Source organism: Protomyctophum parallelum, assembly GCF_964188405.1.
Source record: "Protomyctophum parallelum genome assembly, chromosome: 8".
NCBI lineage: Eukaryota > Metazoa > Chordata > Actinopteri > Myctophiformes > Myctophidae > Protomyctophum > Protomyctophum parallelum.
In genome coordinates this window covers 46,188,518-46,201,795 of record NC_139703.1, presented here as the reverse complement: position 1 = coordinate 46,201,795, position 13,278 = coordinate 46,188,518, and the positions used below count along the sequence as shown (strand labels likewise).

General features: G+C 39.0%; 1 long non-coding RNA gene across 1 annotated transcript in view; it reads right to left on the bottom strand.

The window, feature by feature from the left end:
• Positions 1-8,067, bottom strand: part of LOC310863684 — a 61,447-nt gene extending 53,380 nt beyond the window's left edge. Inside the window, exon 1 of the long non-coding RNA XR_014569690.1 lies at positions 7,690-8,067. This is a non-coding gene — a long non-coding RNA (uncharacterized lncRNA). The remainder of the gene's footprint in view (positions 1-7,689) is intronic.
• Positions 8,068-13,278: the final 5,211 nt, after the last annotated feature.

Sequence of the window (13,278 nt, the reverse complement as noted above, 5' to 3'; positions counted from 1 at the left end):
CTGATGGCTTATCACATAGTGAGCAGCAGGGCTAAGCTGGAGCCATGCGCCCCAAAGACGTGATCAAAGCACACCAAATTTGCACCCGGCACCGATGACGGAGGAGCAAGCCCTGCCATGTGACGTTGCTCGTCAGGGTGGTGCTGCCAACTGAAAACGGCAAAGAAGCAAAGAAAAACGGGGCTCCTGGAGTTACCGTGGTAAAGCAGGCTTCATACTGTCGGCGACGACCCGGGAGGGTTTCAGATTTTCAGAAGTGAAATCCTCCAATGTTTCAGTTTACAGTGGTGCAGCAGACCTAACATGACCGAACAGTCAAATTCCAACACTAGCTAGTAGCTACTATCCCAGGAAGCCATCAGTCACCACCAAACGCATTCAGGTTACTATTCTTGCCCTTGTTTTTGATAAATGTAAAGAGGCAAATTGTTCCTATAAAATATTGAAATTTTTGTTTTCAGAAATTACAATAATAAATTATTAATAAATAAACATTTTTTGAAACATTCAAGAAACAATATTTTCACTATTCTTGAAATAGGGATTACGTGGTTAAATGTGGGTCCCAGGGAGACACCATGTTCCTCCTTTGGGTCTTGAGCTGAAGAGGTTGCTATAGACAACAGGTGTAGCAAATATCAGGGCATCCTGAGCCTCCAGTGTCCCTTCCTTGTTCTTTATGTGAACTCTTGGCTGCTTCCCACGGCACAGAACTACCACTAAGTACACTTAAAAAAACACCGTTTTTATATTTCCCTACACAGTAAAAAAACAAAAAACAGTATAAACACAGACAGACCCATAATCTCAGAGTTAACTCAACACTCAGGATTGTACTGTGTGTACTGTAGTAACAACATAACTATCTGAGTGCAATGGCAATTTTCTTTTTTTTTGTCCAATAAATACCTATACACTGTATAGGTTTTGTCATAACCAAACCCACCCAGACCCAATATATAAAAAGACTGGACAACAGCTGATAAAAACAGGTGCAGAGGTTTAGCCTGGCAGCTGAACACAGATTGGAGCATATGTTTGGGCCTCAGACGTCAGCCTGAAAATGTTTGTAGCTTTACCTTCAACGTACCCTGAAGAGATGCCAAGCTGTGCTGCTCAGGACATTCACATTTCAAGTTGCTATGCTATATGCTAATAGAGGCTCTTGCCACAACCCTAGAAAATGAGTAGGGAATCACATATAACTGCAAATAGTTTGTAACAAACTAAATAATATCAACAGGTAATCTCAAAGTCAAATTAAAATAAATTAAACAATGGTGTAGTTTACGCATATGCCAGGGCTACAGTCCAAGAAAGTTGTAGGGCCCTGTCAGACCTGTCTTCTGATATGTGAATAAACTAATAATGTTTAGACGTGAAACACAATGCAAAAAACAACCACAAAGATTCTAATATATCCCATATTTTATCATATTAACTGACTAAGCAAATATTAATACGCACTTGGTTTATAGAAAATATATAATAAGTTGTTTGTGAACAGACAGTGAATAGTATAAAACATGTGTTTCATTGCCATTTAGGCTAATCTGAACGTGAAAAATATATACAATTGTCCGGTTACTAGCGGACTGTGAAGTTGTATGAATATGCTTTTACAGTTTCGTTTTTATTGGTTTGGTCAATTTCCTTTTTCCCAGTTGACATACAAAGCGATTATTACATGATTGAGTAACACATTCTGTGAGTAATGTATTCTAAATATTACTTTCATGAGTTATGAAGTATTTACGCATAAATCTTACAAATTGGGTAACATTATAACAGTTGTACGTAAAGTAATGCAATACTTTATTGCATTTAATATGTTGATGTATGGTTCTAATGAATTCATGCACACTACTAATGACAATGCATCGCTTTTTGGAGTTTTATTAGATTTTTCTAAACATAAACTATGCACCAATAGAGGGTGCTGCTGCAGCTTCTGGGTTGTTTGTGTTTCATCATGACATTTATTTGGGCTGGTAAAATAGCATTTTAATACCGCCTTTAAATTATTGTGGCAATCTTCTCTATTCCATTTAGCCTGCCAGCTTCCATTACCAAGAGTTTTATTATTATTATTTAATATTATGCCTGGTACTTTTGTGCTTCAAGACAAGTAATGCATGTCATTGAATGTAAGGAACCCCAAAAATCTGTAATATGTATTGCTGCTGTTGTACATCCCATGACCTCTTGTTTTTTTTTTGTTTTTTTTGTCTTTTGTTTTTACTCTGTTTTTTTTTACTGTCCTATTGTATTGTATTGTCTTGTTTGTCTTTTTTGTTTTGCATATTAAAAAATCCTAAAATAAAGAGTAAAAAAAAAAAGACAAGTAATGCATAGCAAGTAATATTGTAACTGTAACTTATTGTTTTTAACTTAAAGTAATAAGTAATATGTAAAAGCATTACATTCTAAAAGTAACTTCCCCAACACTGTCAGTATGAGACTTATCCCTGATAAAGTGCAGTGATATTCTAGGTAGGGTTCCCCTTGTGACTCCTAACTTTGGACCCCTTGGATGGAGAAAAAACAAAAACCTCTATCCTTCGGACTGATCCCTCTCAGCTGTCAACCTCACAGCCGGTAAAGTGGGATCTGTGACAACCAACTCAATTCAACATCTAATCTGAGCCCTAATCCAATCAGACAGACCATGCCGCCTACCAGTTGTAGGACACCGAAAATGATACACAACCCCATGCGCTGAAATATGCAACTTTACTGTGGCTACATGGCCATTAACATTACAACCATAAGCCCTAACAAAAGAATTATCAATTAATTATTTATAACATATTAGTAAATAAAAGCTTCAGAAATGTGTTATATGATAACATGAAGTGACTGATTGAACAATCTCAACCATTTTGATAAGTAAGTTGCATTGACTAATAGTATGACAATGACGTGCCTATTGTTTCAAATTATTTATTTCACATTTCTAACCTTGACCTTATAGGCAATATTGAATTTAAACAATATGTTATCATATCTGAGTAGGATTGATTTGAAACTTGCACCAGCGTTTACTTGAGTCGAAAATGCCCCAGGCCCAGACGAGTTCCATTCACTCATTCAACATCCCTACACACAAGCCAACATCTCAATCTGTGTTAAACAAGGTACATTTCAAGCCAACCACTCCTTACTGCAATACTGACTTCAGTGCTATAGAAACCGTGTATACGGAATCATCATTTAGTACTAGTACCTTCAGATTATTGTCTCCACCAGGCCGAAGGCATGGGGAGAAAGTATGTTTTGCACTCCGTCCGTGTGTGTGTGTGCGTCCGTCCCTCCGTCTGTTACCAGCTAATCTCCGGCACGGTGTTCATTTTGCACACACACTCCCTGGATGCCAATGATGAACCTCTGGCCCAAAGTTTCCAGAACGGCCTGTTATAGCGCCACCAGGAGGCCAACTTTTTAAAAACTTTTTGATATTACTCATCCAGATTCTGTCCAAAAATCCCACAAATCGTTACACACTGTCTCTATAGTCATGTGTTCAAGACGGATCTGTCCGATATTTCATATTACCTCCGAATTGGCTTTCAAAAGCCTCAAATCATGAACGCAGTATGCAATTTACGTGAAATCTTTCACAGACTTTCCTACTAGGCTGAGGAATATATCTCACCCTTTTCACATTGGCCTTTTATAGCGCCACCAACAGGTGGATTTTTGCAAAACACATTTTTGGAACAAAATGCCTCAAATCATCCAATTGCCATCCAAGGCGTAAGTAGAAATGCCACCCTTTTCACATTGGCCTATTATAGCGCCACCAGGAGGCCACAAGTTACACAACCTGACCTGCACTGGTGGAGACCTGTGCCCCGAGGGGCACTTTACCTAATTTCTCTTTGCTACTCTAGCAATCTATTTTTTTTAAAGGTCATCAGCGAAGAGAGCAAGCGATCAAGATATTTTCTTACACCGTTTCTCAAGTGTCAAACAAGCATTCACACAAATCAGCTATTTTTATTGTCTGTGTACTCAACTCACACTAGAATCCAAGGTGAAATACAATGAGGTTGATTCGCAAAAGCCAAAAACTGACGTTTAGAAAATAGGCATGACAAAGAAAACTTGAACGGATTCGATTTTTTTGGCGTGGGCAGAGGAACTGTTGCCAAGGGCTACATATTGATGATGTATGTGCCGTGGTAAAACATATTTTGCTGAATAACACACCCTGCAGTTTCATTAGGTAAATTAATTTTCATTAAGAGGAGCATGAATTATCCATCAGACATCTAAAGTACACCAGACACATCAACCACTAAAAAGAAAACATATAACCTACACTAATAAAGAAAGACAGACAAGCAAGAAGAGAATAGAGAGATACAAAGCCTACTGTAAACTGTATATGCAGGCATGCATAATCTTGACGAAAACACATTTTACGAGAGCAGATTATGTGTATCCCAGTGCTGTATTTCTAAAACGCAGCGGCAGTCAAATGCATATTGGAGAAGAGTTTAATTGATTGTAATTGCATGCTACCCCACTTCCTCCTGTAGACACATGACATTTTTGTCAGTGTCCCAGCCTTTATTAAGGACAGATGACAGTGGAAGACAGTAATTAATGGCTGCATGAGTAAATGGTTGTCCTGAGCATGTGCGGTCTCCATGGAGACCAAGGAGCTGCACAATGCTCACCTGAGGCTGTCCATTCTCTGGCCAATGGGCTTCCTCCCTGGCATGGAGCGCACAGTGTGCCTGGGCATGGCACAGAGGCAGAGCAGCTGCCTGGGCACACCACAGGAGGCGGGACACACTAACCTTTACCCTGCAAATATTGTTGTGCCTTTCTTTTGTTATCACTTCAATTCATGTACTACCACATATTAATAACAATGCAGCAATCATATTTACACTGCACTTTTCCTCTTTGGGTCGTGCAGACAAACTGCAAACAAATTCACGTGTCGGACTTTCAGTTTGCTTTGTGCAAAACTAAGAAAACATTATAAAGACAACCGGACTAAAAGGCATCTTGCGTCAAATTAAGAACAAACAACACAAAGAGGAGGCGGCAAGCCAGCAAATGAATCAGAAAACTACAATATAATAAAGTGCGGACGCAGAAGCTCATTCCCACACTGGGACAAAAATATCTCTTCTTATCATTCACTTGCTAGCGAGGCAGTTTATAGTCTCTCCATATGCAGCACTGGGCTTTTCAATATGTGTTCACAAATACCAAGCCATCAGATGAAAGAGGGGGCCGCTCCACTCAGGGATGGGACTCCTCAGACTCACTGAATGCATGAGTGACTGATTAGTTTCTTCCCAATTTGGCCATAGCTCTCCACGTAGAGCCTTAACAAAAGCCTGTAGACATAACTCGTTGAGAAGTATAAGAAACTTTCCAAACAACATCATATCGCAGATTATAAATCTTCAGGAGATTCCTTTGGTGTGTCGGATCTGCGTGTGCATGCATCCCGAGCACAGCATACAACTGCTTCTTCCTCAAATGTAAGGTTAGATTTATTTAGTCAGTAAGGCACAAGTTTTTTTTGTCTAAAACCAGACAGACGGGACAGTGTTAGTTTGTTCTCATCATGCTCACAAGTCAGAAGTTGAAGAATCGGCAGGGGGAAGAGAATAAAAAGGCTGGACCTCTACACACACAGGCTGTGTCAAACACTGTAGCTGGAAAAGTTGCAAAGAAAGTTCACCCTGTGCTTTAAAACCTGGGTCAGCATTTGCGAACGTCCATTTCTGCATAAGTGAGCACACAAAACACTGTGCCTGTTCAAATAGTCTGCCGCTCTCTCTCTCTGTCTCAGGCAGCTCATGACAACAGCCCAGCAGCAGCACTGTTTGATCTCCAATGTTTTCCTTAATCTGGGTTGTCAAGGTTCGCTTGTTGGAGGCTGTTTACTTTACTTCTCATACAAAAAAGTGTTTTTTTCTTTTTTTCCCCCGCAGACAATGACTAATCTTAAGAAGACCAAGGAGAAGGTGGCAATGACGGCAAGAGCTGTTAAAGCTGCAGTTGGCCTTTTCATTTAATTTTCATATGGTCTTTATCCATGTTGTTTCTATCTGAAGATTGACTGGGTCTTCTTTTTTGTATAGAAATGAACACTGAACTCAGCGTAGCTGTCTGCTCATAGGTGTACTCTATCACTAAAAATACATTATTTGTGCACTATTCCTCTTGTTTGAAACAAAGTGTGCTAAATGTAAAATAAAACACCTTATAAGTTTAGCATTTCAGAATAGGCAATCATTTATATAATAATACTAGTACTAATAATAATAATAAAAACATTGCATTAAAAAAATTCAACTATGTTGAAAATTGGAAATTGCACGCTTACAAACGTACTACTAATTCATGTGTCATGGTTGTCTAGTTTGATTGTATATACTTTTTAATGTCAAACATGCTGCCTAAATGTAAAAGATGTTCATAAAAAGTATATTAAAGAGTTATAACTTTAAATGTTTTTTGTTTTTTTCAATGCAATATTAGCCTACACATTTTGTAATCATCTGAACAGTAGCCTACAACAAATAATAGCCTTAGAGTTTAGTTGGATTTTCACATTCTGATTACTGCAAGGTAATCAATTCAAAATAACAAAAATTCAAGTCTGCTCTGCTTTTTACAAATAGTAGCCTAATTATATGCTTTGTACCTTCATCCTATTTACCAGCAAAGTCCCAACTATTAAAATAATTGCTTTTTTTCACAACCATGCAAGACCACATAAAGCCACATATCAAACTTCAATCAGAAATCCACTGAATACTAGGCTCTCCTATAGAAAGAAAGCATGGTCTTTCAACTTTTAAGAAGATTATCTTAATCACAGTATGATAGTAAATAACCATGCAAGTTAATTCTGAAACCAATATGTACTTTAAATTCAGCAGAGTTGTCATAAAAGAGACAGACATAGCCCATCACACCAAAATGTGTTTAAGAACTTCACGTCAAAGCAAATAACGGACAGTCAAATAAGCATATAACCGTATAACTATACTTTCATGTAACAAAAGTAAAACTGAATTATAGTTACTCTTAATCATAGAAGACGGTCGTTGTAATTGTCTTTGTGTGGTATACTATATAGTTTGGAAGGTAGGTAGCACGTGGGGGAGAAACCCCTTCCCTGATTGTGTTCCAAAGAAATCACGGCACACAAACTAACTTTCACCACAATACTGTACTTAGAAAGTTTTGCGTGCTATCCTACTCTATACCTTCCAATTTGACATAGTTTCCAACGGTAGCCTATGCCCAAACCGTGCCTTGTGAATTGACATAAACAGAGAAATGTTTTTATCAAAGGGTATTTGTAACCGGGGGTGGGGGGGGGGAGGTCGCGAGTAACAAAGTAGAGGAGCAACTTTACAAAAAGTAGATGATGCCATCATGTCTCTTTCCCTCACCGCTGAGTCTCACACTCTAAACGGGAATAATTACACTGTACTAGCAGTCCTCGCCAATACTACAGGTGTTCTTTTATTTGTTTATTTCGCCATTGAAATGTTTCTTTGGGCGAAAAGAAAGAGAGGAAAAACAGCAGCAAACAAAGCCAAACTCCATGTGTGTGTGTGTGTGTGTGTGTGTGTGTGTGTGTGTGTGTGTGTAAGTGACAGCGACAGCACAACAAGCGAGAACATTATCATGTTGTAAACTTACCAGAATGAATCGACAACGGTGCGACGGTGGGGCGCACGCGGAGGACACGATTCGCTTATAGAGTATAATCAACTGCTACTAGTGCACGCGAGCTTGTATACCGAGAAACACATGCACACAATCACACACTGTAAATACTAACAAGCCATATTACTCCGCACGGAGGGAACTAACTTAAAAAAGCAGCGGTGAGAAATACTGCGTGTCGCATTCACGAAGAGAGCGTCGTATCGTAAGAACGTTGGGGAGTTTCACACTACCTTGTGTCTCTCTCATACGGCCACGAGCTGCTTCTCTAATGTTGTTACATTTTAACGCGCCAAGAAAGAAAAGAGGAGATGAGGAGGAGAGAAAAAAAAGAAGAATCGCGGATTTGGATTGTTGTTATTTTCTGATGTTCCAAGTCCGTGACGTCACATCCACCTGCTGGGGTAAACAACAATCGCTGTTGCAGATCCCTCACAGAAATAAAGTCAGAAATAGTTAATTAACGTTGGCACACATTCTTTTATATATGGGACATGTGGCTGTGCATTTAGTTTGAGCTAATATTAAAACAGGAAAGGAGGTTTGGTCTGTCGTGAAGGTAATGTGTAAGCGCACTAATTGCAATGGAGACAGAAGCTCTCTAGTCTTCTGCAACATTCTTTCTTGTATTTGGTAGGGGGCACCAGGGGGGGGGGGTCATCATTGCACTAAATCCTTATTGGAGGGAGATAAAATTCTTGGGCATGAACATCAAAGATGTTTTTTTATTCTAACATGAATCAAATTCCAGCCGCCCTGCTTGAACTTCATGATGTCATTATAGAAAGTCAGTATGCAGGTGTTTATACAATCTTGCTGTGCAATTTGTGACATGTCAAGTTGATATGAATTTAAATTTGAATCACTTTTTGAAAAAAGTGCGTGTGTGTGTGTGGGGGGGGGGGTGCATAATGCGGTCACTAGAAGTGTTGTGGCAAGCATTATGACTTATTAAAATCGCCCTCATTTGCCCTTGCAGAGGAGAATAGTCCAGTTAACATTCATTGAAAAGCAACATTAATTTAACCTCAAGAGAAGATATTTTAAGTAATTTTGTCTTTGATCAAGATCTGAAAAGCAAATCCCATTTAATTATAAACGACATTAAATTGATCATGAATGCAGTGCATCTAGGAGGAATGCTGCTGATAACTTGTCCTGGAGAAGTCTGTTTCTTAGTAGAGAGCGCCACCCTCTGACCATCCCTGGTCACATATACTCCCAATCACCATCACATCCCAAAGCAAAACTATAGTATAAGTGTTAAGAATATTTGACTTTTAACAACCAAAAAAAGTATAATAATTATTTTTGTTTATAGCCAATAAATACAACGCTAAAAAGTCTTTGGTGTTGAGGTGACAGCTAGGGATGGCTTTTTTTCCCACTGTAAAGAGGTAATGAGGAAACAAGTTGCCTAGAGGCATAGGGAGAAACATCAGTCACTGTGCAACCTCCAACCACATATTGTGTAATGACCTTCAGGCCTGGACCAAGGAACCCACAGAAACACATGCAGATGTCAACTGGACCATTCACTTGATAGACTACAGAGCTGGCTTTGAAAATATGTAGACACATGCATGCACAAAAACACACACACTGTACACCAACAGTAGTTTCATCTATTCAAGATACAATCCACTGAGTAGATCAAGCATTAACAAAAATTAAGTTATACAATTGATTCATGCTTTTATTTTATTTTAATGTGATTTACAAGCATAACACATTTTTAAATAGGCACCCATCTTACATTATAAAGCCAATCTAGCAGATCTAATTTTAATTCCTCAGCGACTTTATTTGCATTTGAATAGGCCTACTGCATCAATAACAACTAACAGCCATGTATGAGTATGAAATTGTTATCACATTTTTGTTGGTTTCATTCTGGTGATGTGCTGTGGATTAGGCCTCGACTTGATAGGGTGCAGTTACAAATTAATTGAGGATCGCTATCACTTACGTAACAGCCTCTCTAAGCGTACTCAGCACACAACAAAGTAATTAGCTTTCTGTTAATTAGGTAATTAAGCAAATGAAAAGAAGCTCCTCTCGACTTCCGAAGGGGTGGCTTTCATACTCCCCTGCAACTGGGGGCATAGTGAACGGTGGAGGAACAATGGGGGACTAGCATTCTACAAGAATGAGCACTTCTGAATGAGGTTTAGATAATTACTTCTAAGGAGACTCACCCATCTGTGTGCACTGATTTCAGATGACTGAAAGCACAAGAAAGAAGATGAACTGATATATTGATTGCAAAATATTCCACAAGCAACATTATTTTTAGTCATTTTATTTACCGGCACTTCTTTTACAGATACGTTTTCACAATCAGTTAAATATTTCCAATCTTTTCACAAACAGTAGACCCTCAAGCATGTCTCATCCATTACTTCCCCCGTACCCCATGGACAATTGGAGACTCCTGGAATTTATTGGACAGTATATTTATGTTTAGGAATTAAACAAAACTGGCCCTATGGTGCCAGTTTTTAATTTTAAGAGCAGGCTTATGTAGTGATGTCCTAGCTTTATGCCAATAACATTTAAAAAATAAGTATACTCCTATCTATGAAATAATTGCTATGGCAAAAAAGATCAGTTGCTGCATATTAATTACCTTCCTATATATGCTATTTATGATTCACTGCACTGCATGATGAACTCATAATTAACATTGGGGAATAGAATATCAATTTTAGTCACAATTTAGTCATTTAGCCATTGATTCCTCCCCACGGACATCTGTGTTGTCACCGCTGTTGTACTGACTCACCTGCCAGTGAGGAGCCCCCACTGGGAGGAAGTAGACTAGACTCACTTGAGCCTTCATTCCTCCCGCTCAACACTCCCTGCTTAGCTGACAGGTGTCGCCGCAGCCCGTAGTACCTGTAGTGGTGACCGCCTGGCTTACCTCACGTGTTCTGTCAGCGGGGAGTGTTGGGCGGGAGGAGTAGAACTAAGCCCTAAGGTCCGGGTTTGAATCCAGCTGGGGGTTTGTTCTCTCCTCCACATCATCAGTGCCTATGCCCTAAGTGAGTTTGACAAAAGGGCCTTTTCTGTGTGAGTATGCATGTTCTACCCTCACAAACGACATGCAGTAATCCTGGTCTCTAAACCGCCTCCACCTGCCCAGCGAGCCAGGGAGCTTGGAGGGGAAAGGAACTGGTTGGAATAAAATGCCTCCCTCTGGCCAGCTGGGCTAAACAATTGACACTGGGTGAAAAAAAGGGTTTGATTGTCCCTCCATAAAATATATAAAATAAAGGCGAAAGCCACACAAAAACCCCCATAAAAAAACATAAAAAGACACAATATCTTACAATATAATATCTCAAAAATAATACCAGCATAAATTATGAAATGTATGGCACAGTTCATCAATCATCACAAAACCAGCACTAAAGAATGAGTATGGGTCCCCAGCATGTAGAAACTACCGGATGCTAACTTGCATATATTTTCATAATTGGCTTTTTTGACCATATCATTAACAACCAAAGGCAAAAAAGGCAAAATTTCATCATGCTTTATGTAGCATGTGACATATCAATCTAGGGGGTATTCATGATGCTGAATCTATTCCAAGCATTCGTTTAACACTAATTGGGCTAAAAACGGCCATAGCCACTTGCTGACAAGTGGCCGTTTTAGCCCAAGGAGTATGAATTTATGAAAATGTCTCAACATATGCAATTTAGCATCCGGCAGTTTCTCCATGCTGGGGACCCATACTCAACATTTCTAACATAAAAGGTTGGTGTACTCAACATGCCTGTGACCTTTATCCTGGCACTAACTAAAAACATGCATCAGTACTACCACCAATAGGCTGCTATTGGCATAACATGAATAAAACATTCAACAAACAACCATGTTACTGTTCTTTAGCCATACTTATTACATATGATCATAGTAATTATTTAACCTTAGCAAATTAACCACTGGTAGTCAATGGTGTCTTTTGTTTTCTTCAGTATGGGGTCACATTATAATGCTGTGACAAATCATGGAAGGACACATTGTGACCGATAAGACCCAAACTGTGTCATAATACTTTAAAAAGTATCCATTTCCGTGTTCAGACCTAGGTTCAGACAAAGGCGGTTCAGATTAAAATTCAAGGTTTTCAAAAGTCTCTGTTTTTAGTAGTTTTAGAGTAGTGTGGACACTAAGCATAAATGCAGCAAAGGTTATGCGTTGTAAATGGAGACCATAGCATGGCGGCATGGCCTGTATAGGTAGACTTATCATTAGACATCAGGCCTAAGGCCTACTGAATAAGTGCTAAATATACCAAGAACTACAAAACAAAAGACTATACGTTTGGTAGAGATAGTGGGAATTCAGAATAGATTAGGTGTTAAGGTTAGAATAAACCTCTATCAAGATAATTGGCAGTCACCTTCACTACTGTGATGGCCTCAAGTTAGAATTAGAGCAGATGGCCACCTGAGACCAACATAATGTACAGTAGTACCACACTAAAAGTAGTTACGTTACAGCCAATTCTGATTCACTGGCACTGCCAGATAACCACAAACTACAGTACGGTCATATTGCAATAGTCACATTTCTAAACTTTACATTTGTCTAATTCCTCCATTTCCACATGGAGGTGCTTCAGCTAGTTAGTCAGACACACACGTGTAAATTACACGGTTGCACCCGATAATACTGAAAATATAAACAATGAATCTAGTATGAAGAGAAATAATTACTCTTTGAGGGTAGCCCAGGGTTCTTTTTCCAAATGCATGCATGTGGGTGGGTGTCCATGCGTACGCAGATTTGTTTTGTTTATTTCCGAGTACAGTATGTGGACATCATGAGTGTGTGTGAATGTGTACAGTATGTGAATGCATGTGCATTTTAATGTATCACACACTAGTCTGTAGTGTAATTAGTATGTGCAGTATGCCTTGCTGGTACTGTACTGTGACTACAGGCCTTCCACAGACAGCAGGAACAGATCGGATGCATTGGATTGTATGTTTCTGTACAAAATGTTCTAAGTGTGAAAGAAGAAATATTTTCTCTCTGTATTCATAGTTAGAAACACTGTCCCACTCTAATGAAGCATTTTATTTCAAATATAACATAACAGGGATGACATTTTAAATTGCATACATTTAAAATAAAGTTCTTAAAGTGATGACAACCTAGACAAGGCACAATTCTAGAAATGGAAAGGTATAACTCACTTTAGTAGAAGCTGTGGAAATCAAAAGGACTCGAACCTTTAACTCAAGCTTTGGTGTTTCCAGCAGCACAAAGCAAAGCTTCCCACAGTAACATGTATGCACCACTTAACTCAAGTGATCCCTTTTATCATTTCTACATAATCTATAGTACATATTGGATCTTTCATATTGCAGTAACCAAGTTTGCAGACGTTTGGGCAGTGACAAAGTATGGCATTGCTTGCCGAGTGGAAATAATCTTTCATTATCATGAATCCCCAAACTCTCTTGAACACATCTCGGAAATCATAATACAATGAAAACCCAACTTCATACAGTTCTCACATACCTGTAAGGGTGGAGCCCTGAC